The sequence below is a fragment of the Chiloscyllium punctatum genome, chromosome 39, assembly GCF_047496795.1.
Source record: "Chiloscyllium punctatum isolate Juve2018m chromosome 39, sChiPun1.3, whole genome shotgun sequence".
NCBI lineage: Eukaryota > Metazoa > Chordata > Chondrichthyes > Orectolobiformes > Hemiscylliidae > Chiloscyllium > Chiloscyllium punctatum.
The window spans coordinates 42,220,417-42,239,458 of NC_092777.1; the positions used below are offsets into that span (position 1 = coordinate 42,220,417).

Here is a 19,042-nt window from a genome sequence, read left to right on the forward strand (position 1 = left end):
GCCTTAATATTGGACATTTTAAATGTGCATCCATCTGCATTTTAAAGGCTGTGAGGTTTCCTTACTCAGCTTCTCTCCCAGACAGTGCATTCCAGAGCCCCACCACCCTCTAACTGAAAAATGTTTTCCTGAAATCTCCTCAAAACCTTCTGCTCTTCACCTTAAAATTATGCCCCTTCAACTCAGGGGAACAGCTGCTTTCTATTCATCCTGGCCATATCCCTCATAAACACCTCAATCAGGTTCCCACTCCACCTTCTCTGCTCCAATTCAACCTCTCTCTATAGCTAAAATGCTCCATCCCAGGCAATGTGCTGGTTAATCTCCTCTGCATATCCTCCAAGGCAATCACATCCTACCTATGGTCTGGTGCCCAGAACTGCTCACAGCACTCCAGCTGTGGCCTAACCAAAATTTTGTAGACTTCCAACATAACCACTTGAGCAACAGAGTTAAAAAATTCAAATGTCTGAATGAAGAAATTCTCATGTTGGTTGTTTCTTGTGGTTAGAACTTGGAATACAACTTGTGATGTAGACATAGTCCAGGAAGATATTTGAATAATAATTTAAAAAGCAATTGGCATCAGTACTTACAGGGTTAAAATAAAACCTCTTCAAGTAAGTAGCATTTACAGTGACATGGTCTGGGGGAAGACCCAGTGCATTCCACGTCCCTAGGTTCTATAAACTGTGGTATATAATTGAAGCTAAAAGCGATTGTTTACTGACTGAACTTGTGCAAACTATTTATACCCAGTCTGCCAAAGCACTCAACTGGATGGCTTCGATTTCCTAGGGAACTCAGAAGATTTATGAATTCAAGATCAAAGGTTAGCTGAAATGTGTGACTTACAGCTTTACTATTCAGTTGAACTGTTACAATTGCTTGTTGCCAGCAAATGATATGTATGAATAGCAGTTCAGCACAGAATTACCTCTTCTGAGCTGAGCAGTGTTCAATAACTGCAATTAAGAACTTTCCACAATTTAAATATCGTCATGTTCTGTACATTGGTTCAAGCATTTCTTGCAGAGTTCAAACACATAAATTTCACATTGCAGTATGCGTTCACAATGTTTCATTTGCAGAATAAACATGCTAGGAAAATACAGTGATTTAACACTTCGTATTTTATGACAGCATAAAGTTTCATAGAAAAAGAAATATGAAGAGTGGGCCATTCAGCTCCTACCATTTAACTAGATCATGGCGGATCTCCTTTCACAACACTATTTTCTTGCATCATTCCTATATATCACAATGCCATTAATATCTAGAAATTGATCAATTTTTATCTTGAACATGTTTGATGACTGAGATTCCACAGCCTTCTGGGGTAGAGAATTCCAGAGATTCATAGAACATAGAACAGTACAGCACAGTGCAGGCCTTTCACCCCTCGATATTGTGCCAGCCTCCTATCTTACTCTAAGATCAGGCTAACCTACGTACCCTTCATTGTACTAACTTCCATGTGCCTATCCAAGAATCACTTAAATGTCCCTAATGCATCTGACTCTACTACCACTGCTGGCAATGCATTCCACACTCCGACCATTCTCTGTGTAAAGAACTTACCTCTGACAACTCCCCTAAACCTTCCTCCAATTACCTTAAAATTATGCCCCCTTGTGATAGACATTTCCGCAATGGGAAAAAGTCTCTGGATATCCACTCTATCTGTGCCTCTCATCATCTTGTACACCTCTATCAAATCACCTCTCATCCTTCTTCGCTCCAATGAGAAAAGCCCTAGCTCCCTCATACTTTCTTCGTAAGGCATGCCTTCCAGTCCAGACAGCATTCTGGTCAATCTCCTCTGCACTCTCTCCAAATCTTCCACATCTTTTTCCTATATTCACTTGGCTTTGACTGAAGGAATCCTTCTTGTAACTATCCTGCCAAACTTCTATCTTTCAATGAGTCACCTCTCACTCTTCCCAACTCTAGAGAACACAGGGCTCATTTTCTCAATCTGGCTCACCTCATTGGACATTCCCATCATCCTAGATATCAATCTAGTGAATCAGAACTCTATAGAATTGCAGCAAGAGACCTCTGCACCTATACTTAAGTCCACTTGCACTGAATACCACCATAACATGTGCCCTCCCTATCGCATACTGCAGCAGCAAGTTAGCTTCTAGTGAATTATCAACATGGATACATAGACCGCTTTGGATAATAAGACTTCCCAATCTCGCATCGTTTAGAAAATACACTGCATTTCAGATTTTTCTACCTAAGTGAATAACTTTAATTTTGACACATTATATTCCATTTACTATGTTTTTTCTCACTCAATTGGACTGTCTAAATCCCCTGAAAGCCCCTTTAAATCCTCCTCACAACTCACATTCCCACCTACTTTGTGTCCTCACCAAACCTGGAAACGTTATAGGTGTAGTTTGTCAATAGCAGGGGTCCAAGCACAGATCCCTGCAAAACCCCACTCGTCAATTTGCCAACCTGAGAATGACCTGTTTATTCATATTCAGTTTTCTGTCCAGTAACCAATTCTCAATTCATGCCATTGCATTATTCCCAACCCTATGTTGTTCCAGTCTTGTTTACTCATTTTTGTGGGACCTTATCAAAGACCATCTGAAAATCAAAATTAACGGCATTCATTGGTTGTCACATAATTATTCTGCTTGTTTGTCACATAAGACTTGCCCTGCATAAATTGATGTTGACTTTGTCCAATCCTACCATAATTTTCTCAGATTCAAGTTTCATAGACTTTATAATAGATTGTAATGTATTCCAAACAAGTAATGTCAGGTTAACAAGCTTGTAATCCCCCACTCTCTGCCCCTTCTTTTTTAAATAGTGGAAATCCATTTCCCAACTTTGATTCTGCAGGAACTGTTCAAGAACCAATTGAATTTTGGAAGCCAATCACCAATCTATTCCCCCATCTCTCCAGTCACGTCTTCTAAACCACTTCTAAAACACCATCAGGTACAGTGGATTTCCAACTTTCTGACCCATTAATGTCTGCAGCAACACTTTTTACTGATGCTAATTTCTTTCAGTTCCTTATTCTCCCTAGTCCCTTGCTCACTGCTGCAAGTGACCTCATTCCTCTTCTTACTAGTGTCACTGGTACCAACGTGGACTATGATATCTGGCTGTTTACCCTCCCCCAGAAAAACATCGTGCAGCTATTTAGTGACACCATTGATCATGGCTCCAAGGAGGCAATATTCTTTTCTGTAGTCATGTCTATGGATGCAGAAACACCTGTCTGTTCACTTAATTATTGATTTCAAACCACTAGAAGCATTGAGAATAGGAGCAGGAACAGGAGTAGGTCATTCAGCTCTTTGTGCCTTCTCAGCCGTTCATTATGGTTATGGCTGATTTTCCACTCAGTAGCCTATTTCTGCTTTCCCTCATATTCTTTGATCTCTTCAGCCGCAAGTGCTATATCCAACTCCTTCTTGAAATCATACAATATTGAGGCTTCAACTTCTTTTTATGGAAGGGAATGCCACAGGTCACCATTCTCTGGATGAAGAAGTTCCTCTCTATCTCAATGCTAACTGGCTTGCCTTGTATTCTTACTAACTCTGGGGTGTACAATCTCTTAGCATTTGTTTATGGACATCAATCTTTGCTGTTTATTTCAACAAAGACTATTTTCCTTAACAGGACTGATGAAGTCACTATTTACTTTCTCCTAGTTATGCCAATTAGTTAAAGTCGAAATCAATGCAAAGTTATGATTTGGAGATGCTGGTGTTGGACTGGAGTGTACAAAATTAAAAATCATACAACACCAGGTTATAGTCAACAGGTTTATTTGGAAGCACTAGCTTTCGGAGCACTGCTCTTTCATCAGGGGGTTGAAGCAGCACTCTGAAAGGTAGTGCTTCCAAATAAACCTGTTGGACTATAACCTGGTTTTGTGTATTTTTAACACTGCAAAGTTAGGCTCTGAATCTGATCACACCTCATTGATCTCGGATTACAGTCTGACTTCATATATGGTGAACTCTCTCCAGCCAGTAAGCATCAAAGGACACAAACTTAGTAACACAGCACTGTATGTGTAGAACACCTCATAAGTATAAAGAAAGCAGCAGTGCCTATGCTTTATTGTTAAAGTTTTAAAAATCAGTCACTTACTAAAGAGAAGCATGTTTGCAGACTTTCTTCTGTAACAAATTCAATTTTAAAAAAACTTAGTTTAAGCAGACAATGTTAATGGTATTCGTATATTTTGATTGGTTAGATCATCACAGGAGAAAAGCTTGACTGCAGGCTAACATTACGGTTGGCAATATCAACAAATAGTGATTAATAGGTTGCATGGTATCACTCCTTCAAAAAGTCATTATCCCACTTATTTTGAAGCATTATCTGGTAATATCACCAAAAGTAATTTCTCTGATTCCATGTAAGTGTAATGTAATGCTGTTTTAATCCATCACCCAATTCCAGGTTGCAGGATGCCACCTTGGGGTGCTGTATCAGTTTTGTACCAACTGCCTTAAACTGGCTCAACCTTTAATTTGAAGCCAGGATGCCGCCTCACTTTGACAAATTATCGGCAATCTGGTTTACATTAACAGGAGCAGAAAGTAGCCCTGTTTCACAAAATTAATTAATTAATGGGGAATCATCACAAGCCTACAGTATTAATTGTATTTTTACTGAAATTTGATATCATAGTTTAAAATTGTTTCGTTGACCCCTGTAGAAGCCTGAAAATATTACAAACTTTAAAACTATGTCTTGAAATTGCCACAAAAACTTTAAAAATGACTGACTGCATACTTTCGTTGTATCAGCTGCAGACAGATCTGAAACTCAAGCAATCACTTAATTAAGTATGGACAATCATAGCCTTGTGGGAAATTCACATGTCCCTTTATTAAGGGTGAACAGTCAACAAACAGGACTATCTCAGATGAGCTGATCCATCTTTATGCTTCACCATTGGTACTGAGACATCAAAATGAATGCCCTTTCCTAAAAGGCATTCCAAAGGATATGGGCCATTCAACAATAAAGACACTGTCGTGAATCTCAACTTGTGATAAGTCACATTAAAAACTATGTATCAACTCAACATATCAACTTATTTGGAAAAGGACTTAAGACTCGTAACAGGCCAGATGGATAAGATAGTCTTACTTGCTTTTAAAAGTTACAGGAAAGGCTGTTCTGACCAGGAACACCAATAAAGATATCATCAGAAGTGTAATCTAAAAGCCATCAAATTAGCTGAAAGATAGCTACAGATGCAAAGTAAAACAGTTATACCTTGAAAGTGAGAGAAAGACTACTGCCCCCTCCTCCCTAAAACCTGTTCTGACTTCATGTTTGCCTGACATTTCATCTCCTGGCAATTCAGACGGGAAAAAGCCTTGCATCATACTGACAACTGTGTGCTTTTTTTTCTAGACCACCTTTCCATCTAAAACATCAATTCCACAATTAACGGGTGGTATGGTGGCACAGTGGTTAGTACTGCTGCCTCACAGCGCCAGAGACACAGGTTCAATTCCCACCTCAGGCTGTGTGGAGTTTGCACATTCTCCCTGTGTTTGCGTGGGTTTCCTCGGGTGCTCCGGTTTCCTCCCACAGTCCAAAAATGTGCAGGTTAGGTGAATTGGCCATGCTAAATTGCCCGTAGTGTTAGGTACAAGGGTAAATGTAGGGGAATGGGTCTGGGTGGGTTGCGCTTCGGTGGGTCGGTGTGGACTTGTTGGGCCGAAGGGCCTGTTTCCACACTGTAAGTAATCTAATCTAGAAACTAAGAAACTATAGGCCTGCTACAAGAAGGCTATAAATGTTAATTGCGGGGATCTAAGATGGCGGCGATCTGAGAAGATCACACTGCAGAGCTTCGCATCGCAGCAGGAGCAGTACGGTCCTCCAACTCAGGTCATCAGGATTTCTTGGAATGTTGGAAAGATTGTGGAGCCCCAAGAAATATTTAGAAATTGCCTTACCTGTATTTTCAGCTGTCCAGAAATGCCTAAAAAGGGAGGAGGAGCATCTGAGGCCGGGCCTGCAGCAGCCTCAGAGCCAATTACTCTCCAGGACCTGGTGAACCAGCTCTCGAAATCTCGCGAGATGTTGGGGAAACAGATTGAAGAGAAGCTGGCGCCAGTCTCTCTCATGCTGCAGAAGCATGAGCAGCAGCTGGGAGACCTGGAGAAGAGGGCGGATGAGGTGGAGCACAGGGACACAGTAGTGGAAGCTGATGCCAATTCATTCAAGAAAAAGATCCAAGCCCTGAAGACGCAGGTTTGTAATTTGCGTGACCAAGTGGATGATCTTGAAAACAGGGGCAGGAGAAAAAACATTCAGATCATCGGTCTGCCTGAGGGTAAGGAAGGTGAGCGGTCTGCGGAATTTGTTGAAGATTGGCTTCCGAAATTCCTTGACTTAGAGACTGGCATGAGAGGATTGAAGATAGAGAGGGCTCACCGGGTCACAGCATGGTCTGGGTTTGGGTCAACGCCCTCGTCCTTTCCTAGTGCGGTTCCATCATTACCGGGATAAAGAGAGAGTCATGGAGGTTTCCAGTCTCCAGGGGAAGTATCCAAAGGCCCTAATTTACGAGGGGTCTAAGATCATGTTTTTTCAGGACTTTTCAGCCGTGGTGATCCAGAAATGAAAATCGTATGATGGTGTCAAGAGAAGACCGAAGGAGCTTGGGATTCAGTACTCCCTGAGATATCCGGCAGTGCTTTGGATCACCTTAGATGGATCCATGCATCTCTTTGACACATTGGAGAAGGAAAGAGACTTTGTGGACAAACTAACCTAATGTAAACAATTGTAGTATGTACAAATATTGTTGCTTGGGTATGCGCTTATCATTCTGGAGCTTTGTTTTTCCCCCTTTTTTTTCCTCTACTGATAATAATTTGGTTCAAACTATGTCTGGTGGTGGTTAAGATGTACATTTTAAATTTCTAAGTTAGGACATACCAAAGGATGGGTGGGGTATTTATTCCCCTTTTTTAATAAAGAATGTTTTTTTTATTCATACTGATATTCTATGGGGTGTTTATTCTTTTTAGCTTGTGCTTGCGATGCGGCTGTAGTTGGGAGAAGTGAAGGTTAGATGCCTATTTATGGGCAGTTCAGGATGGGTAGTTGTCCCCTCCGGGCAGGGGGTGAGTTCCTCTACTCAGTGCTATTGGCGCTTGAAATGTTGGTTTGTTTTCTGGTTTTTGTTGTTTTTTATTTTTAATAATTTTGTATGTTTGTTAAATGTAGTGGTTTTAGTTTATGTAGTTTTTATATTTGGTGGACCATGCGACACTAAGGCTCAGCAATTTGTGGTTCGGGTTCCTCCTCTCTGGAATTTAAATGTAATTGCAGAAGATTATGGCTAATGATTTAATTAAATGGTGTATCTGGAATATCAAGGGAAGTCACTCACCAATTAAGTGGAAGAAGATACTCTTGAGTCTTAGAAAGGAGAAGGTGGATATTGCTTTGTTACAGGAGAAACATTTGGATGACAAGGAGTATCTGAAATTACAGCAGAATGGCTTTGACCGAGTTTATTTTTCATCATTTAATACCAGAAGTAGGGGAATGACTATATTGGTTAGGAAAAATCTCTCATTTAAATTGTTGGAATGTGTTAAAGACAAATACAGGAGATTTGTAATTCTTAAAGCGTTGATAAATGGGGAAGAATATGGCATTTTAAATGTTTATTGTTCCCCAGCTCATCCTCTTAAATTCTTGGTAGATGCTTTTTCTAAACTGATAGTCTCAAGTCTCGGCACATCATTATAGAGGAAGATTTTAACTGCCCCATGGAGCTCACAGTAGACAGGTTGCCTAAAGGTCCCTCGATACCCTCTGCACAAACTAAACAGTTATTGGGTTTGTGTGGGGAATTAGGGTTAGTGGACGTCTGGAGGTGTCTCCATCCTACAGTAGGGATTTCACGTTTTTGTCCAATCTGCACAGATGTCACACGAGGATTGATTTTTTTCCTGACCCCTGCGGTAACCCTAGATCTGGTGACATCCTGTATGATTGATAATATTGCCATCTCTGATCATGCTCCAGTGTACCTCATGGTTAAGATTAAGGATGTTACAGTGGATTCAAGGTAGTGGCGAATGGACCCCTTTATTCTCATGGACAGTAAGTTTGTGGAGTATTTCTCTAGGGAATTTCCGGCATTCCTAGACATCAATATAGGCCCGGTTGATAGCTCATCTGTTCTCCGGGAAACTGCCAAAACTTATGCCAGGGGGTTAGTTATTTCATATTCCACCAGTAGGAAGCGGCAGAAGGGTGAGCAGCAACGAGTCCTTGAAGCACGGTTGAAGGCAGCCGAGAAGGCCAATTTTGACAGACCCTCATTGGTCAAACTACAGAAGATTACGGCACTGCGGTCTACACTGAATTTCGTGCTCACGCAGACTGCAAAGAAGGAGCTGGCTTTTGCAAAGCAAAGTTTATATGAGCATGGTGACAAGCCAGGCAAATACTTAGCATAGGGTAAAAACAATGACTGCAGATGCTGAAAATCAAATACTGGATTAGTGGTGCTGGAAGAGCACAGCAGTTCAGGCAGCATCCAACGAGCAGCGAAATCAACGTTTCGGGCAAAAGCCCTTCATCAGGAATAAAGGCAGTGAGCCTGCAGCATGGAGAGATAAGCTAGAGGAGGGTGGGGGTGGGGAGAGAGTAGCATAGAGTACAATGGGTGAGTGGGGGAGGAGATGAAGGTGATAGGTCAAGGAGGAGAGGGTGGAGTGGATAGGTGGAAAAGAAGATAGGCAGGAAGGACAAGTCAAGGAGACAGTAAGTGAGCTGGAAGTTTGAAACTAGGATGAGGTGGGGGAAGGGGAAATGAGGAAGCTGTTGAAGTCCACATTGATGGCCTGGGGTTGAAGTGTTCCGAGGCGGAAGATGAGGCATTCTTCCTCCAGGCGTCTGGTGGTGAGGGAGCGGCGGTGAAGGAGGCCCAGGACCTCCATGTCCTCGGCAGAGTGGGAGGGGGAGTTGAAATGTTGGGCCACGGGGTGATTTGGTTGATTGGTGCGGGTGTCTCGGAGATGTTCCCTAAAGCACTCTGCTAGGAGGCGCCCAGTCTCCCCAATGTAGAGGAGACCACATCGGGAGCAACGGATACAATAAATGATATTGGTGGATGTGCAGGTGAAACTTTGATGGATGTGGAAGGCTCCTTTAGGGCCTTGGATAAATACTTAGCATACCTTGCCAGAAAGAGAAGTGCCAACAAACCATTACAGCGATTACGGAAGGGTCTGGGAACCTAACATGTGATTCTAAGAAGATTAATGCGGCGTTCCAGAGATTCTACTCTAAGGTATATCAGTCTGAGGATCGTGAGGAGGGGCAGGCCAAAATGGACTCCTTTTTTAGAGATCTGAAGCTCCCGGGTGTGACTCTCGAACAACAGTCCTTTCTCAATGCCCCCATTATCACAGCAAGAAGTGCAGAAAGCTGTGAGGCAGCTTCAGAGTGGAAAGGTGCCCGGTCCTGATGGACTTCCCAGTGAATTCTATAAGGAATTTATAAGTATACTGTCAGGCCCGATGCTGAACATGTTTAATGATTCATACAGTCATGATTGTCTCCCACCATCTCTGAGAGAGGCCAATATTTCACTTATCCTTAAAAAAGGGAAGGATCCAGAAGACTGTGCTTCATACTGGCCCATCTCGCTCTTAAATGTGGACTTTAAGATCCTCTCTAAGGCTCTTGCGTTAAGGCTGGAGACTGTGTTACCCTCTATTATTAAAGAGGATCAGACGGGCTTCATAAAGGGTCACAGATCCTCCAATAACGTTAGGAGGCTGCTTCACGTAATTCAAGCATGTCAACACAGGGATTGGTGATTTCTTTAGATGCAGAGAAGGCATTTGACCAATTAAGTGGCTGTACCTTTTCTATATTCTAAACCGGTTTGGTCTGGGCGAAGTTTTCATAAGATGGGTAAAGGTTCTCTACAGTGTACCTCTCGCGGCGGTCATTACCAACGGGGTACGATCAAGCAATTTTAATATTTCTAGGGGCAGCCGGCAGGGCTGTCCCCTTTCACCATTACTTTTTACGTTGGTGATTGAACCATTGGCAGAGGCCATTCGTGGGGATCTCAATATATCAGCTCCAGAAGTGGGGTCAAAATTACATAAGATCTCGCTGTATGCAGATGATGTTCTAATTTTCTTGACAAATCCAGCAGTCTCAGTGCCTTGCCTGATACAATGCATTCACGCGTTTGGCACTTTTTCAGGATATAAGATTAATTTTGCTAAATCAGAGGCTATGCCTATGGGTGGTCTTACGAAAGAGTTGGCTCTTGAGAGTGACTATAGATTCCCATTTAGGTGGTCACGGGGGGGGGGGTTTGTGTATTTGGGCATATACATTACTCCAGTTCTGGACTGGCTGTTCAAAGTCAATTTTACTCAATTATTTGAAAAAATTAAACAAGATCTCCAAAGCTGGGAGGCACTTCCAGTCTCATGGTTGGGTCGGATAGCACTTATTAAGATGAATATTTTCCCTCATTTGCTATACCCTAAACGGATGCTCCCCCGATTTTCAAAAAACAAAAACTCAGGAGACTGAATGGTTGGTTCAGCTCCTTTATCTGGCACCGTAAATGGCCCCTCATTAAGTTAGCCAAACTGCAGTTGCCTCACAGATTGGGGGGAGTAGACTTTCCGGACATTAAAAATGACCAATTAAGCTCGATTTTGACCTACGTGAGTGATTGGGTTTGTGGGGACCCTCTTTCAATATGGCTAGATATCAAAGCCTCCCAGGCAAGGTGCCCCCTTACCAGTTTGCTGTTTTTGGACAAGGTGAGGACAGTTAGGGAATATTGCCATAACCCAATAGTCATCAATACTGTTAAAGCATGGAAGGCAATTCGGCAGAGGGAAGGTAATATTGGCAAAACATCTTTGTTCACACTTTTACTGGGTATGCCGGGTTTTCAACCGGGTATGATAGATTCAGGATTTAAATGTTGGGCAGCTAGGGGTATATCTTGCATGGGTGATTTATTTGAGGGAGATGTAATGATGTCCTTCGATCAGTTAGTACGGAAGTATGAGTTACCTAATAGAGACCTCTTTTGTTTTTTTTCATGTTAGGGATTTTATTCAAAAAAAGACCATACTTTTGACTGATCCCTACAGATCTGACATAGAAAGAGGGGTACTAAGGGGTAAGAGTACACTCTCTGTCAGTATTCTATATCACCAATTGGGGGATGTGGGAAAGAGAGCTGGGTGTTGAAGTTTCTTCAAAGGGATGGGAGGATATTTGGGAGAATGCAAGGAAGATATCAATTTGCAATAGGACCCATGCTTTACAGTTGAAGATTCTCCACAGGGTCCACTTAGCCCCAGACTATTTGTGAAAATTTAAACCAGTGGTATCTTCAGCATGTCCCAAGTGCAAGGTCTGCACGGGCACTCACCCATTGTCTTTGGTCTTGTGACAGACTTCAAACATATTGGAGCACTGTGGTGGGTGCAATGGAGAGGATTTTAGATGTAGGGGTAAAGAAGGACCCTATTTCTCTCCTTTTCAGCCTACCCATTGTATTTCCTGCAGACTCACATAAGAAAATATTTTTCAATATTCTTACATTCTGTGCAAGGAAGAATATCTTGCTAGGTTGGATATCAGAAACCCCCCAGGCCTGTCAGGTTGGCGGAAGATTGTTCTGGAGCATATTCCCCTGGATTTTCTCACAAATATGGTACACCACAAAACTGAGAATTTTTACAAGACATGGCAACCCTTTTTGAAATACCTGGACACAGATTTATCTGCCACATTAACAAGAGCTTTTATATAGCCATAACGATTGTGTTTCATGAGTCCAATATCCAGGGAGGAGGAACTGTGAATGTATGAGTGTCTTGTTTGGTTGGGTTGAGTTATTACTATTTTTTTGTTTGTTATTAGGTATTTATTTATTTAGTTAAATAGCTAGTTTAGGTTTTTAAAAAAAATTTATACTTCTCTATATATGTATATACATTCGTATAAGAGGGTGGGTTGAGGAATTTTTTTATTATTATTTGGGTTTAGTTTTGTACTATTTTTGTACTGTTTTGAATTGCATTGTTTTGTATTTGTTGCAATATTTAAAAATCTATTTTTTCTTCATAAAAATATATTATAAAAAAATGTTAATTGCAATCAATGTGCACTTTTTTCATTGGTATCTAATCTTTGTGTATTTGATAATATGTGTGAGGCCTCCTGTTTAAACTTCCACAGCAAGTGTATGATAACTTTATGGAATATTCCCAAAAGCTTGCTGCTAGAGATTATTTAAACTGGTAGAAATGACTGAGTGTAAGAATGCACACTAACTTAACGAATAAAAATGCTTCAATCATGGACAATATAAAAACACATAATTTCTGCCCTTACCTAGGCTGAATGATATGCTGTATTAACTGATTTTAATATTAGCTCTTTGTAAGAATTCAATTTCCTAGTTTCTAAAACCAAGATTTTCCCAAATATTTTTTTCTTGTAAAAGACAAGCCAATGTCATGGCTACATTTTTTGGACCTTTCCTAATCTACTTGCCAGATGTACCTCAGATCACATTTACAAGTCCCCTCTCCCTAGGTCTTTTGGAGTCTTTTCATTACTCTTACTGTTTAAGTAAAGCGCTTCATAGAATGATAGGATCCCCACAGTGAATGCAGGCCATTCAGTGCATCAAGTTCATACCAATTCTCTGAAGAACATACCACAACTCATCCCATACTCTATGCCTGTCACCCTGCATTTCCCATGGCTAGTCCACCTAGTCTGCACATGCCTGCACACCATGAGTAAATTAGCATGGCCAATCCACCTCACCTGCACATTTTTGGACTATGGAAGAAAACTGAAGCACCCAGAGGAAATCTACGCAGGCAGAATGTCAAAACTCCACACTGACATTCGCCCAAGGACAGGGGTCCTTGGCAGTGAGGCAGCAATGCTAACTACTGTGCCATCCTTAATTTGGTAATGCACCCAAAACAATGGCCTCTCAAATCTTTTTATTCCCTATTGTAGCACATTTAGGATTCAAACCTCCACCTCAGCAGCCACAAATGTCTTAATCCAGCAGTGTGATCCAGTGAATAACACCTTTTCATGTCATTGGAATTATTTTTACATTTCTGCAGATCTCATCTCCAAGCCACAATAAACATATCATATTACTTCAAACTAAAAGATTTGTTACATATGCATTGGATAAGTGAACGAGGAAGATAAAATATATGCATAGTTACAGCTGAAACTATATCCATGCAAATCGGTTTCACTATAAAGTAAACAGACTTGGTTTAATAATCTCTGTTTGATTTATGAAAGTTAACAAAGAACCTTTTTATGAAAATTCTGGTTTGAATAATTTAATTCCACTCAGAGGACAGATTCATTTAATTTTTTGCACTTATTATGGTGGCTTGTTATATACTCTAATTCAGTGAATGTACCATGAGCTGCAGATACTTAAATAAATGAAATTAGACTCAATACTGACAAATTTAAAAATAAACAGCACTTTTTAATCTGATGCTTCCTTAACTTTCATGCAGTGTTTGGTTTAAAAGGAGCAGCTACCATACCAAAACAGAGCATTATTTGTCACAGCAACTACATCTTACATTGGAAATGGTTTATTTACCTTGTTATAACTTATTGACTTTCTTTAAATTAGTGTCCTTTTGAGATTTGTCCAACAAATGTTTTGTTACTGATTGCACTTCATTCACATCACACATCTTTCTCAACATAGTACATTAACCTGGTGAGATACACATCAAATAAATTTGCATTTGAAGTTCTCCCAAATATCAATATATTTGTCTCTTCAGTTCTAATCATTTCTATTCAGAAAGCCAACTGATTAATTTCATAAGCACCAGGTCTATACTATGCCCACGTTGAAATTATTTCATAATATTTTGATATAATATCTACAAACATTTGCATTTGGAGTGTACTGATGGCAGTCCATGTTATCAGCCTAGATAGCCACAGTACAACATATTTCAAGGGTACAACACAGTAGCATGTTCAACACAAGGACTTTATTTAAGTTACCAAAAGGGCAGAGTAGGAGATGTTGTTTACTTGGTCTTAAGTAAAGCCTTCAACAAGGTTCAGCATGATAGACTAATCAGTAAAGTGAGATCACATGGGATTCAGGGTGAGCATGCCAAAGAGTGGTGGTGAGTAGAGGGTTGCTTTTCAGTCTGGAGGCCTGTGACCAACGGTGTACCACGGCGATCAGAACAGAATAGAATAGAATCCCTACAGCGTGGAAACAGGCCTTTTGGCCCAACAAGTCTACACAGACCCATCCCCCTATTACTCTATATTTCCCATGACTAAATGCACCTAGTCTACACATCCATGAACACTTATGGGCAATTTAGCACAGCCAATTCACCTAACCTGCACAACTTTGGATTGTTGGAGGAAACTGAAGCACCTGGAGAAAACCCATGTTGACATGGGGAGAATCTGCAAACTCCACACAGACAATTGCCTGAGGCTGGAATCAAATCCAGGTCCCTGGTGCTGTGGGCAGCAGTGCTAACCACTGAGCCACTCCAAATTTGGGTCCTTTTTTGTCATTTATATAAATGATTTGGATGACAGTATAGAAGGCATGACTATTAAGTGTGTGGTTGACACCAAAATTGGTGGTATAATAGACAGTGAGGAAGATTTTCTAAGATTACAAAAGGATCTTAATCAAAGGGTCAAAGGGCTGAAAAATGGCAAATAGAGTTCAATCTGGATAAATGCAAGGTATTGCATTTTGGTTCAACAAACGAGGATCGGGCTTATACAATTTATGGAAGGCCTCAGGTACTGTTATAGAACAGAGAGACAAAGGGGTTCAGGTACATAATTCAGGTACATTGCATATGGACAGGATGTTAGAAAGGCATTGCTCAGTCCTTTGAGTATAGGAGTTGGAAAGTCAGGTTGAGGTATTAAAGGACATTGCTGAGGCCTCTTCTGGAATACTTGTCCAGTTTTGGTCACCCAGTTATAGGAAGGATATTGTTCAGATGGAGAGGTTCAGAAGAGATTTACCAGGATGTTGCCGCATATGGAAGGTTAGAGTTACAAAAAAAGGCTAGATAGATGGGACTTCTTTCACTGCTGTGTAGAAAATTGAGGTGCAATATATAGAAGTTTATAAAATAATGAGGGGTACAGATAGAGTTAATAGTAGTGTCTTTTTTAAGGTGAGAGGACAGAGGTTTAAAAAGACATGAGGGGCAAGTTATTTACACAGAGGGTGGTTTACGTGCGGAATGAACTTACGGAGAAAGTGGTGAATATCTGTGCAATTACAACGTTTAAAATACATTTGGATAAGTATGAGTAGGAAAGGTTTGGAGGGATATGGACCAGGAGCAGGCAGGTGGGACTAGCTTAGTCTGGGATTATGTTCAGCATGGACTGGTTGAACCAAAGGATCTGTTTCCATGCTGTATGACTCTATGATTCTATGTTAACTAGGATGATCCCTGGTATGGAAGGATTGTCTTATGCATAAAAATTAAACAGGTTAGGACTCTACTCACTAGAGTTTATAAGTGTGAGAGGTGTTCTCATTTAGGATTCTTAAGGTGGGTAACAGGGTAAATGCTCAAAGGACATTTCCCTTCATGGGAGAATCTAGGATTAGAGGGCATAGTCTTAGAATGAAGGGGTGCAAGTTAGGACTGAGATGAGGAGGAATTTCTTTTCTCAGAGGGTTGAGTGTCTTTGGACTCCTTGCCACAGAAAGCTGTGGGGGCAGAGTTCCGGTGTTTATTTAAGACTGAGATTGATTCTTGATCAGTAGAGGAATCAAAGGTTACAAGGAAAGGGCAGCATAGTGGATGTCAGGGATATTGGATCAGCCATGAGCCTACTGAATGGTGCAATAGGCTTGAGGAGCCAAAAGGCTTACAGCTGGCTCCATTTCTTATGGTCTTATGTCTACCAAGCACATACAGCTGTTTTTATGCATTAGCAACTGTGTTATTCCAGCAAGTCCCACTTAAATCCATTTATTTACACATTTAGCACACATGATCTCTAAAGTGTTTAGTGTCTTGTGATGGTACATATGTGGATTGTTGTATTTGCCTCAAATCTCTACAGATTGGAACGATGTGCTCTTTGATTTAGTTTCTAAGCCTTCTCATGATTCTGCTGGTTTATACTGTTATCGTTGACACCTCCTCTTTCCTTTGGGTCCATTGACGTTATCTGACAAGGTAATCTTTTCATCTTCAGCATCAGGATTCATTTGTGCTCTTGCTGTTGAATCCTCACTCACTTGTATGTTTATCCGTATCAGTCGATGTGACCTGAGAACTACTTTAAGTCTCCTTTGCGGTAGCTAGGGTTATTAGTCCAAGCTTTCGACTTGCTTCTGTGGAGATAAATGGTTTTCGCATCCTGTCTCATATCTGAAATTCTAGATCTAGATTTGCTCCGGTATTGAACTTACAGGTTAATTCATCCTCTCAGGGTGAGCATGTTTCCATCAAAGAACTTCTAGTTAACCTTCAAGGGTTTCACTTTTCAATCACTGTCTGGTGTAACATTAATTAAAGTTAATTAACTAAGTAGTTATGGCTGGACAGGTGATGTACTGTAGCTGTATGATGTGGGAGCTGGCTGACCCATTGTGAATGGCAGTGACTACATCTACAGCAATTGTTGGTTGCGGGAAAAACTCTGGATCAGAATTGATGCTCTGGAGTCTGAGCTTCAAACTCTGCAGCACATCCGTGAAGGGGAGAGTTACCTGGACACTTTGTTTCAGGAGGCAGTCACACCTGGTAGATTAAGCAATTCAAATTCAGTAAGTGTTCAGGGACAACTACTTGCCTTTTTGCTCCCCCCTCTTGAATGGTCTTCTGGACCATGATGCCGTGGTCAGCTGGCTCATCCAGGGAAGTGTTCAGGGACAACAGGGTGTGACTGAAAGTGAGGGAGGTAGGGGATTCTGAGTTCAGGAGTGCAGGAGTCTCAGCCCTAGACCTGTATGAGATTCTTGCTCCCTGTACAGATGAGGGAAAGGGCTGTGGACAGGATGAGCCAGCTGACCACGTCACCATGGTGCAGAAGGCCATTCAAGAGGGGAGAGCAAAAGGCCATTCAAGAGGGGAGAGCAAAAAGGCAAGTAGTTGGTATAGGGGATTCTATAATTAGGGGGACAGGTAGTATCCTATGCAAGCCGGATCGGGAGTGTGTTGCCTGCCTGGTGCCAGAGTGCAGGACATCTCCGACCAGCTTGAAAGGACATTGGAGCGGGAGGGGGAGGATTCAGTTGTTGTGGTCCACGCTGGGACTAACAACATAGGCAAAACTAGGGTGGAGGATCTGTTTGGGGATTATCAAGCACTAGGAAGGAAATTGAAGTACAGGTCCTCAAGGGTCACAATCTCCAGATTACTGCCCGAGCCACTTGCCAATTGGCATTGGGATAAGAAAATTAGGGAAGTAAACACGTGGTTAAGGGATTGGTGTGGGAAAAAGGGATTCTATTTCCTGGGGCATTGGCATCAGTTTTGGAAATGGGAGGATCTGTACCGTTGGGACAGTCTTCATCTGAACCGATTTGAAACCAGTTTTCAAGAGAAAAGGATAAATAAGGACCTTGAACTTCTCAGTTGGGGGGCGGGGAGTGAAAGTGACAGGGAGTATGGAGTTAAATGGAAAGATAAGCAGCAGGATAGCATGTGTTCAAGTGCGTTTAAGCTTGAGGCAGACTAGGAATGCAGCAAAATGGAAGGATAACTTAGGACATCTTATGATTTCTAATATCTCTAATAATGATAAGGAAGTTAGCATTAAGGCACTTTACCTAAATGCTCATAGTATTCGTAACAAAGTAGATGAATTAACGGCACAAATCATCATGAATGATTATGATGTGGTAGGCATCACAGAGACGTTGTTGCAGGAGGTTCAGACTGGCAGTTAAACATCCTAGGATTTACAACTTATCGAAAAGACAGGGAGGTGGGCAGAATGAAATTAAATCTATGGTACTGAATGACATAGGGTCAGATGATGTAGAGTCAGTGTGGGTGGAGTTGAGGAACCACAAAGGAAAAAACACCATAATGGAAGATACGTACAGACCTCCTAACAGTGGTCAGGACCAGGGGTACAAGATACCAGGAAATAGATAAGGCATGTCAGAAAGGCAAGGTCACAGTGATCATGGGGGACTTCAATATGCAGGTGGACTGGGTGAATAATTTTGCCGGTGGATCCAAAGCAAGGGATTTCATGGAATGCTTATAGGATGGCCTTTCTGAACAGCTTGTGGTGGAGCCCACAAGGGAGCAAGCTATTCTGGACTTAGTGCTATGTAATGAGCCAGACTTTATAAAAGATCTTAAAATAAGGGAACACTTAGGAGGCAGTGATCATAATATGGTAGAGTTCAGTCTACAGTTTGAAAGAGAGGTGACAAAATCGGATGTAATAGTGTTATAGTTAAATAAAGGTTTTTATTGGAGAGAGAGAGAGAGAGAGAAAAAAACTGATGAAAATCAACTGGAAGCAGAGCCGAGTGGGGAAGACAGTAGAGCAACAATGGCAGGAGTTTCTGGGTGTAATTGAGGACACGATGCAGAGGTTCATCCAAAGAAAAGAAAGATTATCCGGGGGGAATTAGGCAGCCATGGCTGACAAAGGAAGTCAGGAAATGTATCAAAGAAAAAGAGACAGCCAATAAAGTGGTCAAGAGCACTGGGAAATCAGGAGATTGGGAAAGCTACAAAAACAAACAAAGGATAACAAGAGAGAAATAACAAAGGAGAGGATCAAATATGAAGGTAGGCTAGCCAGTGACATTAGAAATTATAGTAAAAGATTTTTTTTCAATACGTAAGAAACAAATGAGAGGCAAAAGTAGACATTGGGCTGCTCCAAATTGATGCTGGAAGGCTAGTGATGGGAGATAAGGAAATCGCTGAAGAACTTAATAAGACCGCATCAGTCTTCACAG

General features: G+C 41.3%; 1 protein-coding gene across 3 annotated transcripts in view; it reads right to left on the reverse strand.

Moving 5' to 3' along the window:
• Positions 1–19,042, reverse strand: part of kif19 (kinesin family member 19) — a 232,949-nt gene that overhangs the window by 92,171 nt on the left and 121,736 nt on the right. The gene's annotated exons all lie outside the window — the stretch shown is intronic.